At 43.0% G+C, this 13,306-nt stretch overlaps 1 protein-coding gene across 6 annotated transcripts in view; it reads right to left on the bottom strand.

Moving 5' to 3' along the window:
- Positions 1-13,306, bottom strand: part of RCCD1 (RCC1 domain containing 1) — a 33,287-nt gene that overhangs the window by 7,123 nt on the left and 12,858 nt on the right. The window lies entirely within an intron of this gene.

Genomic DNA, 13,306 nt, shown 5'->3' with positions numbered 1-13,306 from the left:
TCCCTAACAGGACATCTTTTATAGGCCTGGCTTTTTGGTTTTTTAACAGCCTTTATTTTTATTAGAAAATAGATGCCCATTTACAGTATACACTTGGATCAATTTTGACACAGTTTCACACACTTGTGAAACCATCACCACAATCCACTTTCTGAACATAACCATTACCCCCAAAATTTCCTCCTGCCCCTTTACAGTTTTCCCCTCCCCACCCCTACCAACCATTTATCTGCTTTGTGTCACTGTGGAGGAGTTTGCATTTTCTAGAGTTTTAGCTAAGTAGAATCCTGCAGTATATATTCTTTTTGGGGGCTGGCTCTTTTTTTGTGTGTGTGTGGTTTTTTTTTTTTTTTTTCCTTCAATATATGAAGTTTATTGGCAAATTGGTTTCCATACAACACCCAGTGCTCATCCCAAAAGGTGCCCTCCTCAATACCCATCACCCACCCTCCCCTCCCTCCCACCCAATCAACCCTCAGTTCTCAGTTTTTAAGAGTCTCTTATGCTTTGGCTCTCTTCCACTCTAACCTTTTTTTTTTTTTTTTCTTTTTCCTTCCCCTCCCCCATGGGTTCCTGTTAAGTTTCTCAGGATCCACATAAGCGTGAAACCATATGGTGTCTGTCTTTCCCTGTATGGCTTATTTCACTTAGCATCACACTCTCCAGTTCCATCCATGTTGCTACAAAGGGCCATATTTCATTCTTTCTCATTGCCACGTAGTACTCCATTGTGTATATAAACCACAATTTCTTTATCCATTCATCAGTTGATGGACATTTAGGCTCTTTCCATAATTTGGCTATTGTTGAGAGTGCTGCTAGAAACGTTGGGGTACAAGTGCCCCTATGCATGGGGCTGGCTCTTTTGACTTTGATTTTGAATTTCATCCGTATTGTTGTGTCCATATTTCTTTCCTTTTTATGGTTGAGTCCTATTCCGTGGTATGGGGAGACCACAGTTTATTCACTTTTTATGTTGATTCACATTTGGCTTGTTTCCAGTTTAGGACTATTAAAAATAAAGCTGCTGTGAACGTTCACGTACAAGTCTTTGTATGGAGCTGTACTTTTTGGGGGGTAAATACCAAGGAGTGGAACAGCTAGGTCAGATGAATGGTAGCTCTACGTTTGTTTTCCAAAGTGGTTGAACTATTCTGTGTTCTCACCAGTAACAGATGAAGGTTTCGGTTCCTGTACCTCTTCTCCACTACTTGGTATTGTTTTTATAATTTTAGCCATTTTAGGAGGTAGGAGGCAGTATCTCATCGTAGTTTTAATTTGCGCTACCCTAATGATGTCGAGCATCTTCTCACGTGCTTATTTGGCCATCCTTACCTTGTTTGGGCAAGTACCTATTCGCGGTTTTTGCCCATTTTAAAAACTGGGTTGAGTTTGGAGAGTTCTCTATCCAAGCATGCCTCAGACAATGCAGGTTTGGTTCTAGGCCACCACAATAAACCAAGTCAAATGAATTTTTTCGTTTCCCAGAGCATGCAGAAGTTAATAAACTACTACAGGATAGTGAAACCTTACGTGTGCGATAGCATTAGTTCTAAGGGGAAAAAAAAAAGTACTTACCTTAATTAAAAAATACTTTATTGCTAAAATAGCTAATAGCCATCATGAGCTGTAAGTCCTCATCACTCATCACAGATCACCAAGTATGAAATATTGAGGGAATTACCAAAATAGGACACAGAGACCAGAAGTGAGCAAACTGTGTTGGAAAAATGGCGCTGAGAGACTTGATGGATGCAGGTTGCCACAAACCTTCAAGCTGTAAAAAACACAGTATCTGCGAAGTGTGATAAAATGAGGCATGCGTGTATGCTTTGGATACAAGTCTGTTGGTCCCGTTTTGCAAAGATTCTCTCTCAGTCTGTGGCTTCTCTTTCCAGTCTTTTAACAGTGTCTTTGAAGAGCAGAGGCTTAAGTTTGATGAATTCCATTTTTCTTCGGATTGTGTTTTTGTTGTTCTAAGAAACCATTACCTAACCCAAAAGGTAAAGGTTTTCTAGGAGTTTAAAATCTCAGGTTTTGTGTTTATGTCTGTGATCCATTTTGGCTCTGTATCCATGTATATGGCTCCAGCTAGGACTTTCAGTTCCTTTTCTTCGCATATAGATATCCAGTTTCTAGCAACATTAGTTGAAAAGGCTGTCCCTTTCTCCACCGTATTGCTTTTGTACCTTTGTCAAAAATCAGTTGCCTCGAGTTTCTGTTCCATTGATCCATTTGTCTTAATGGCCATACGACATGGTCTCGATTACTGTAGATTCATACTAATTCTTGAAATTAGGTAGTGTTAGCTTTCCAGTTTTATACCTGTAAAAGTTACTTTGGAGGCTCCAGGTCCTTTGCTTTTTCAGATGAATTTCAGAATTAGCTTGTCAGTTTCTACAAAAGAATCTAGCATTATTGAATCTATTGATCAATTTAGGGAGAAGTGACCTATCCATTTATTTAGGTCTTCTCTCAGCAGTATTTTATAGGTCATATATCCAGATCTTTCACATCTTTGTCAGATTTATCCCTAAGTAGTTCATATTTCTTGATGCCACTGTGAGATTTTTAACTTACAATTTCTGGTTATTGCCTGCCTGTAGGAACACAGTTGATTTCTGTATATTGCTCTTATATTCTGAAACCTTGCTAAACTCACTTATTAAAAGAAAAATAAGGGGCACCTGGCTGGCTCAGTTGATGTATGCAACACTTGATCTTGGGTCCTGAGTTCGAGCCCCTTGTTGGGTGTAGAGATTACTAGAAATAAACTTAATTTAAAAGAAAAAAAAAAAGGAGGGAAAAAATACCCTCTTAATCAATTGGCTCTGCTTTGTGGACCATTGCTTCACGGCTCAGCCAGGCTATTCACACTCTGTTTCAGCCTCTTTTTTTTTTTTTTTTTTTTTTAAGAGAGAGTGAAAGAAAGGGGCAGAGTTTGGGGAAGGAGAATCCTAAGCAGGCTCCACTCTCAGCATAGAGCCCAACACGGGGCCCCATCCCACAATCCTGGGTTCATGACCTGAACCAAATCAACAGTCGGACGCTCAACCGACTGAAGCACCCAGGGCGCCCCTCAGCCTCCACTTCTGCTTGTGTGGAGCCTGAAGACGAGCCAGAGTGAGAGCTGAGTGATTTATCAGGCCTTTCCTGGAGTACACCAGCACTGGGCATGGGCCACGTTTCCCCAGTTCGTCATTATGCCTGTGGGAGCTCGGAAAGGCCTTTCCCTAAGTATCTCCTTTCCCAACTTGTTTCTTTCCAGTCTTCTTATAGGTCTGTTGCTTGTCCCAACGATCGTCCCTTGTCCAAGTTGCTGCAGCCAATTCCAGGGCCATGGAACACTTTTGGCCAGAGCCACCCAGCCTTGGGAACACAGAGTCTGGCGAAACAAAGGCCAGCTCTTAGGTTGGTCTTTCAGGCAAGTGCCAGATGTGTTGAAGCCCACAGTCCCGAAGCTTTGAGAAGGACTATATTCCTCCCGCTGGTGCTAACAGCACGCACCAAAACCGTGAGCTCTTGTCCTCCTTACGGCCCCCCACGTGCGGTGTAGCAGGCAGGCAACTGGAAATGTCCTAGCACACTCACTGCAAAGCATCCGCTTCTTTCTTCCCTGGGTCGTGGGAAGTTTTCGACTAGCTTTCTAGAGTTCTGCAAAAGTAGATTCTGACGGTTTCCACCACCAGTTCATTAGCTGCTTTTGTGGAAAGGCAGAGCCTTGGAGTTCCCTACACCATTTTCAGTGACATCCCAATTCTAAATGTTTATACACCTAAAATGGCTTTGAAATATAACAAAGCAAAACTGATAGAACTGAAAGGAAAAAATGGACAAATCTGCCATTAGACTTCACTTTTCTCAGTAATGATAGAACTAGATAAAAAATAGTCAAGGCTAGGGGCGCCTGGGTGGCTCAGTCGGTTGGGCGGCCGACTTCGGCTCAGGTCACGATCTTGCGGTCCGTGAGTTCGAGCCCCGCGTCGGGCTCTGTGCTGACAGCTCGGAGCCTGGAGCCTGTTTCAGATTCTGTGTCTCCCTCTCTCTGACCCTCCCCCGTTCATGCTCTGTCTCTCTCTGTCTCAAAAATAAATAAATGTTAAAAAAAAAAAAAGTCAAGGCTATAGAGAAAACAACTCCCACCAATAACCAGTTGGACCCAGTTGTAGAACAACATCCAGCAACAGCAGAAACGTTCTTTTGCAAAGTGCATATGGAACAGTCATGAAAATAGACCACAGTCTGGGGCATAAACCTTAAGTTTTTAAAAACTTTAAATGATGGGGGCACCTGGGTGGCTCAGTCGGTTAAGCATCCAACTATTCGTTTTGGCTCAGGTCATGATCTCACTGTTCGACAGTGTGGAACCTGTTTGGGATTCTCTCTCTCCCTCTTGCCCCCCCCCTCCACGCTCCCTCTTTCAAAATGAATTAAAAAAATCTTAAGAAAAATTTAATTCCATTACGCTCCCTCTTTCAAAATGAATTAAAAAAATCTTAAGAAAAATTTAATTCCATTAAACTTAACTATAACAAACTCTCAGATAATGCCCCAATGCTTGGCAATTAGATAACACATCTAAATGATACAGAAAGGAAAGGAATTTTCAAAGGAAATTTGCAGACATTGTAAACTCAAAAAAAAACTACATATCAACGTTTGAGATGCAGCTAAAGCACTAGAGGAAATGTTACAGTACTAAATGCTTATCTTAGAAGAAAAGTCTCAGTGCAATGAGTTTTATGTTAAGAAACTAAAAACAACAAAATAGCCTGAAAAGGAGAAAGGAAGTAAATAAACGTAAGAGCAGGAAGCAATGAAATTGAAAAGACCAAAGCAATATAGAGGAAATAAATAAAAAATCGGATTCTTAAAAAAAAAAAAAAAAAGTAAACTTTTAGTGATAAGGAAAGAAAGGAAATAACAGATTAGTATCAGGAATGAAAGTAGGGCTATCACTGTAAATTTTTAAATGTTTATTTTTGAGCGAAAGACAGAACATGAGCAGGGAGGAGCAGGGAGAGAGGGAGACACAGAATCCAAAGCAGGCTCCAGGCTCTGACCTGTCAGCACGGAGCCGGATGTGGGGCTTGAACTCATGAACCATGAGATCATGACCCGAGCCGAGGTCAGATGCTTGACCGACTGAGCCACCCAGGCACCCCAAGGGCTATCACTATAGTCTCCACAAACCTGAAAGGGATCATGAGTGACAGTTACAAACTCTCTGCATAGAAATGTTGACAACTTAAGCAGATAAATTCCTTGAAAGACACAAATTACCAAACTCACCCCAAAAGGAAGAATCGGAATAGTCCTATAGCAATCAAAGAAATTTAACCCATCATTAAAAACCTGAAAATGAAAACTCTAGGCCTAGACATCATTATTGGTGGATTCTACTAAACATTTAAATTAGATGGAACACCACAATTCTATGCAATTTCTTCCAGAAAACAGTAGACCTACCACTTTTCACTCCTTTTATGAGAATGACTCTGGTACCAAAACCACAGAAACACGAAACAAACCACAGACTAATATCCTTTGTGAACAGATACAAAAATCCTTAGTATTAGCAAATTGAATCCCAAAACATAAAAGAATACATCATGACAAAGTAGGGTTTACCCCAGCAAGACAAGGCCGGCTTGGGAATGTAAGATAGGACCCAGAAGTTTCACTCCTAGGTATTAATACCCAATTGAAAACATATTTGGGGCGTCTGGGTGGCTCAGTCAGTTGAACATCCGACTCAGCCTCAGGTCACCATCTCACAGTTTGTGGGATGGAGCCTTGCATTGGGCTCTGCACGGACAGCCTGATTGGAATTCTCTCTGTCCCTCTGCCCCTCCCCACTCCTGCTCTCTCAAAATAAATAAACTTTACAAAAAGGTGGCAGGATATATTTTTTTTAAATGTTCCTACAAAAACACGTACACAAATGTTTACATTATTCCTCATAGCAAAAAAGTGGAAACCACTCAACTGTTCATCAGTTGACAGAAAGATGAACAAAATGAAGTATCTCCACCCAGAATATTATGCAGCATAAAAAGGGATCCATGTGGGGCACGTGGCTGGCTCAGTCGGTTAAGTGTCTCTTGGTTTCAGCTCAGGTCATGATCTCAGGTTTCTGAGTCCAAGCCCCACGTTGGGCTCTGCACTGACACTGTGGAGCCTGCTTGGGATTCTCTCTCTCCCGCTCCCACACATTCAAATTTAAAAAAAAAAAAAAAGGAATACATGCTACAACATGGATGAACCTTGAAAACACTGCTAAGTCAAAGAAGCCTGACACAAAAGGCCATACGTTGTAGGATTCCATTTATATGAAACCCCTAGAGGAGGCAAATCCTTACGAAAAGAAAGTCGATTAGTGGTGCCAGGGACAGGAGGTAAATGGGCAGTGACTACTAATTGGTAAGAGGTTTCTTTTGGGGGTGATGAAAATGTTCTGAAATTCAATTGTGGTGATGGTTGTTGCACAACATTGTGAATGGACTAAAAGCCACTGAACCGTGTCGTGGCTCTGTCGGTTCAGCGTCCAACTCTTGACTCGTGGTTCAGGAGATCAAGCCCCGTGTTGGGCTCGGGGCTGACAGCGCGGAGCCTACTTGAGGTTCTCTCTGTCTCTGCCCCTCCCTCCTGCACATGCGTGCTCTCTCTCAAAATAAACTTTTTAAAATAAGTAAAAGGGTGAATTCTACAGTATGTGAATTATGTATCATTTTTAAAAACCAGCGTAACCTACCATATTAACCAAAAAAAACCCACGTGATCCTATCAATTGATGTAGGAAAAGCATTTGACAAAATTTATAAAATTTTCCAGAAAATGAGGAATAATAGGAGAGTTCCTTAACCTGATAAATTGCATCTACCAGAGTCAACTTACAGGTAACATATAAAACTAACCACTGGATGTTTTCCTCGTAAGATTACAAATAAGGCAAAGCTGTCTACTTGTACTCCTCCTATTGAACAGTATACTGGAATTCCTAACCAGTGCGATAAGGCAAGAAGAAATAAGTGACACACAGATTGGAAAAAAGAAACGAAACCATCTTCATTCACAGGGATCATGGTTGTGTAGATCCCAAGGAACCTACCTACAAAAAGCTCCAATTAGTTCCACAAGGCTGTAGGATACAAGGTTCACCTACAGAATCAACCTCATTTCTACATACTATGTAATCAACAATTAAAACTAAAATTTGCAAAAGAGCATTTAAAAGAACTCCAAAACAAATACCTAGGTACAAATCAAAACATGTTATCTGTATGCTGAAAACTGCAAACTACTGATGAAAGAGACAAGACCTGTTTCAATAGACATACTGTGTTCTTGGGTCGGAATCCTCAGCAAAGTGAGACAGCAGTCCTCCCCAATGGTCTGTAGAGCTCATGTAATTCCAGCAGATAAGCTAACACTAAACTTTATATGGAAACACCAACGAGAACAGCCAAAGGATTTTTAAAAGAACCAACTTGGAGGCTGGTTCTATCACCCTATCTCATCTGAGACTAGCCTGTGCCACTGATGAGTGAAAAGACAGAAACATAGGTCAGTGAACAGAACAGCGAGTCTAAAATGACACACAAACATGGTCAAATGGTTTTTGAAAAGGGCATAAAGACAGGATAGTGTTTTTAACAGAGGGTGTTGAATAATTGGATATTCTTAGGCAATAAAAGAGAGCTATAGCTATGCCTCATTCCTCTTGAGGCAAAAATTAACCCTCAAAGATCAAAACACAAAATCTACTTTTAGAAGAAGAAAAAACACTCATGGTATTTGCCAGGCAAAGTTCTTAGTTATGACATCAAAAACATGATCCATAAAAGAAGCAAAATTGGTAAGTTGGACTTGAACTTTTAGACTTGCTTTGCATGAGATACTTACAGACCAAAGAGACAAACCGCCAACTAGGAGCAAGTATTTGCAAATCACGTATCTGATAAAGGACGTGTATCCAGAATATATAAAGAACTTCCAAAACTTAAGAAACAGCTGGACTACAGGAGGGGGAAGGGTACAAGCCCTATCAGAACAAAATATCCTCCACAAAGCTTCTGTGGTGCAATGGGGTACAGATCAGAAGGTCTAGAAATAGACCCAAACACATACAGAACTTAGGTAGAGGACAATGCTGGCATCACACGCCCCTGGATGTGGGGATAAGGGCCAGCCATCGGAAAGAGGATACAAAGGAGGCAGAAGGTAGAATGATGGTTGCGGGGGTGGGAGTGGGGGGCAAGTACCAGGAGTTAGTGTTTAATGGGGATAGAATTTGTGTAGAGAGTTTAAAAAAGCCCTGGAGGAGGACGGTGCTCGCTGGACAACAATGTGAACGTATTTAATACCACTGAATTATACACTTAATATAAAATTTACCACTTAACCATTTGTAAGTATATTTTACCACAAGAAGAAAAAAAGTATCTTAAAGTCCTCCCCCACGGTCAGAAAATTTTCTTAAATCACCTACATACACACAAATTAACAACAAAGGAAATGCTGATGAAGTTGAGCACATTAAGAACTCATGTTCGTCAAAATAAGGTATTTGTTTTTTTTAATTTTTTTTTTTAACATTTATTCATTTTTGAGACAGAGACAGCCAGCATGAATGGGGGAAGGTCAGAGAGAGAGGGAGACACAGAATCCGAAACAGGCTCCAGGCTCCGAGCTGTCAGCACAGAGCCCAACGCGGGGCTCGAACTCACGGACCGCAAGATCATGACCTGAGCCGAGTCGGACGTCCAACCGACTGAGCCACCCAGGCGCCCCAAAATAAGGTATTTGTAAAGCACTCTGAGCATTGCCTGGCACAGAGTAGCACCACATAAATGTTTAAAACAAAAGGCTAACATCAAAAGATACCGGAGGCTGAGAAAACGGCGGCGGAAGACATTTTGAACCCGTAACTATTAAGGGACTTGCGGCTAACATTTATGAGGAAACCAAGTCACTACGAAAAATACAGAAAACTTCAGAAGGGCAGGAAAACTTCAACAGCCACTCGAAGACAGAACAACTCCAAACGGCGGATGAAACGGACGCTGCCCGACGTCGCCAGCACGTGGGGAAACGCGGCCTGGGCCACGTGTCCACCTGGTGTCTGGGCCGCGACGAACCGGACCCGCTGGCAGAGACGCCTCGGCCGCCCAGGGCTCCCGAGTATTGCGCAGGTGAACTTGTGCCCGCGCACGCGAGGTTTCTGACCCCAAATCAGAAACGTACATGACCCATCAGGGAGGATTCCGGAAGAGGCAGGAAAGCGCCCGGCTCCGCACCGAGGCGCCAGTTTCGGAAGGCGGGTTTGCCGGAGGCTTGCAACTTCCAGGGGAAGGCTTGGAGGGTCAAAACTGACCGGTTCTGGGCGGTTTCGGCGCTTTGCGCAGTAGCGGCTCCCTACCCCCCACCCCCTGATGCGGCCGCACGCGACGTCCGGCGGTCCGGGTGGGCGAGAGGCACCCGTCCTCGGAACACCAGGGGTTCGTGTTCTGGTCGTCGCTTCTGATCGCAGAGAGGCAGGCAGCTGTTATTGTGGTACCTCCCCTCAGAGTCGCAAGCCTGTCCCCACTCCGGTTCAAGTGACTTCCAGGTGATTCAAAGGGCCGGTGCCCTTTTGTTCCCTCTTCGTTTTTCACTTTTCCCCTTTCAGGAGAAAAGACTAGCACATTCACAAATATCCGCATATATGGGAAAAATTAGCAAGTCGCTGCGCATGCTCAAGGAAAGGCTTAGAAAAGACATAAGAAGACAAAGTCTACACCTCACGCTGATCCTCGCTACGGAGACAGCTTACAGTAAAGCAAAAGCAGTAACAAAAAACAGCAAACCCTGGGGAAGTGGGAGAATCCAATTCCCAAAGTTACCACACGGCTGGATTCACATGTCCAGTGTTCAGCAAAAAGTCACCAGGTATACCAAGAAATAGGTAAATATGGCCCATCATTCAAAGGAAAAAGGGACACCTGGGTGGCTCAGTCGGTTGAATGTCCGACTTCCGCTCACGTCACCATCTCCTGGTTCTTGAGTTTGAGCCCTGCATCGAGCTCTCTGCTGTCAGCACACAGCCCGCTTCAGATCCTCTCCCTCTCTCGCTCTGCCCCTCCTCAGCTTGGGCTGTGGCTCTCAAAAATAAACATTTAAAAACAAATAGATAAATTAAACAATGATCTAAATGTGCTTAAAGAGCTAAAGGAAGATGTGGAGAAAGTCAAAGTGTGAAGAGAAATGGAAATATTAAGGAAACAGAAAACCTGAAAAGAAACCAAGAAGAATCTCTGGAGCTCAGAGGCACAGTAACTCGAATGAAAACTTTACTGGAGGGATTCAAAGGCAGACCTGAGCAGGCAGGGCCAAGAGTCAGGTATTGAAGACACGACAATGGAAATGACCGAGGCTGAGGAAGGGGGAGAAAACGAAACGACTAGGCAACGGTGACCAGAGCCTCAGAGACCTACGGGACGTCAACACAGGGACTGAGGCGCAGGTCACAGGCGTCCCGGAAAGAGAAGAGAGGAAGGGGCAAAAAGAACATTTGAAGAAATAATGCCCGAAAACTTCCCAAATTTGAAGAAAAACCTCAACATCCAGAAAGCTCAATGAACTCCAAGTAAGATGAATTCAAAGACCCACGCTAAGACACATCACAGTCACATTTTCAAAAGACAAAGAGCAAAACTTAAAAGCAGCAAGAGAGAAAGAAGTGAATCATCACCTACAAGGCATCGTCTTTAAGATTAGGTCACTTGAAGCCATATAAAGAAACGAAGATCTCAGTAAAGGTAAACATAGGCAATGACAAAAATTCGTATTACTGTAGCGTCTGGCTTGCAATTGTACTTTTTGTTGTCTGTGTAATTTAAGAGACTAATTCATTTAAAGAAAATTAGGGGCACCTGGGTGGCTCAGTCGGTTAAGCGTCCGACTTCAGCCCAGGTCATGATCTCGTAGTCTGTGAGTTCGAGCCCCATGTCTGGCTCTGTGCTGACAGCTTAGAGCCTGGAGCCTGTTTCAGATTCTGTGTCTCCCTCTCTCTCTGTCCCTCCCCTGCTTGTGCTCTGTCTCTGTCTCAAAAAATAAACATTGAAAAAATTGAAAAAGGAAAACTAACATAAAAGCTAGTATTCCTGTACCTTTGGTTTATAACTCCCAATCTTGTTTTCTACATGATCTGGGAGACTAATGCACTTATTTTACTTTTTAAAAAATGTTTAATTATTTTTGAGAGAGCGAGAGACAGAACGTGAGCGGGGAGGGGCAGAGAGAAAGGGAGACACAGAATCGGAAGCAGGCTCCAGGCTCCGAGCTGCCAGCACAGAGCCCGACGCGGGCTCAAACTCACAAACCATGAGATCGCGACCTGAGCTGAAGCTGGACGCTTAACCAACTGAGCCACCAGGGGCCCCGACAAAATACACTTTAAATAAAAAAGGGGAAGCCTGGGTGACTCAGTCTGTTAAGCATCCGACTTTAGATCAGGTCATGAGCTCACGGTTTGTGAGTTCGATCCCTGCGTCCGGCTGTCTGCTGGCAGTGCGGAGCCTGCTTTGGATCCTCTGTCTCCTTTTCTCTCTGCCCCTCCCCCGCTCACGGTCTTTCCAGACTAAACATTAAAAAAACGTTACAGGAGTCAACAAAGGACATTATTAATAAAAGGCTCCATACAACAAGAAAATATGTAAAAAATGCACTTAATGACAGACCATCAAAATATAGGAGGCAAAAACTGACAGAACTGAAGGGAGAAATAGTTGTACAGTAACAGGTGGAAAGTTCAGTACCCCACTCACAATAATGGACAGACCAGACCAAAGGAAGGAAACAGGATTCACACAACATAGTAAACCAATAGACCTAACAGACACGTGCACAACACTCCGCCCGAGAGCAACACGCACATTCTTCTCAGGTACACATGGGACATTTTCCACAACAGACCATACATTAGGCCACAAATTAAGTCTCAAAGACCTCATACGGAGCAATCCCTATCAAAATACCAACAGCATTTTTCACAGAACCGGAACATAATCCTAAAATTGGCATGGAACCATGGAAGACCCAGAATAGCCAAAGCCATCACAACAGGAGGCATCACAATTACAGACTTCAAGTTATATCACAAATCTGTAGTAATCAAAGCAGTATGGTACTGGCACAAAAAAATAGACACATAGATCAGTGGAACGGAATAGAAAACCCAGAAATAAACCTATAATTACATGCTCTGTTAATCCTTGACAAAGCAGGTAAGAATGCGCAACAAGAAAAAGTCTCATCAACAAATGGCGTTGGGAAAACTGGAAACCACATGCAAAAGAATGAAACTGGACCACTTTCTTACACCATACACAAAAATAAACTCAGGACACCTGGATGGCTCAGTCGGTTAAGCATCCGACTTTGGCACAGGTCATGATCTTGTGGTTTGTGGGTTCGAGCCCCGCGTCAGGCTCTGTGATGACAGCTCAGCCTGGAGCCTGTTTCAGATTCTGTGTCTCCCTCTCTCTGCCCCTCCCCTGCTCGTGCTGTGTCTCTCCCTCTCAAAAATAGACATTAAAAAAAAAAAGAATTCTTAGTAAATAAATAAAAACTTAAAAAATGGATTAAAGATTGGATTAATGGATTAAATGTGAGACCTAAACCCTTAAAAAACCGGAGAAGAGCGCACAGGCAATAACTTCTCTGACATCAGCTGTAGCAGCATTTTTCTAGATAGGTCTCCTGAGGCAAGGGAAATAAAAGCAGAAGTAAAAATAAGCTATCGGGACTACATCAAAATAAAAAACCTTCTGCGCAGTGAAGGAAACAATCAACAAAACTAGAAGGCAGCCTACCTCCAAAGAAGACATGCATGTGGCCAGCAGACACATGAAAAGACGCTCAACACGATTCATCGTCAGGGAAATGCAAATCAAAACCACAAGGGAGAGGTCACCTCACACCTGTTCAGAACGGCTAAAATCAACAACACAAGAAACAACAGGTGTTGGCGAGGATATGGAGAAAAAGGAACCAACCCTTGTGCACGGTGGGTGGGAACGCAAACTGGGGCAGCCACTCTGGAAAACAGTATGGGGGTCCCCAAAAAGTTAAAAAAAATCATTACCCTACGATCCAGAAATCACACTACTGGGTATTTACCCCCCAAATACAAAAACACTAATTGATTCAAAGGGATACATGCACCCCTAAGTTGACTGCAGCATTATGTACAATAGCCAAATTATGGAAACAGCCCACATGTCCATCAACAAACAGATGGGATGCCCGGGTGGCTCAGTCGGTT

The sequence above is a fragment of the Panthera onca genome, chromosome B3 (assembly GCF_046562875.1).
Source record: "Panthera onca isolate mPanOnc1 chromosome B3, mPanOnc1 haplotype 2, whole genome shotgun sequence".
Classification (NCBI taxonomy): Eukaryota; Metazoa; Chordata; class Mammalia; order Carnivora; family Felidae; genus Panthera; species Panthera onca.
Note: the sequence above shows the minus strand (reverse complement) of the source record. Positions and strands in the feature narration are given on the sequence as shown.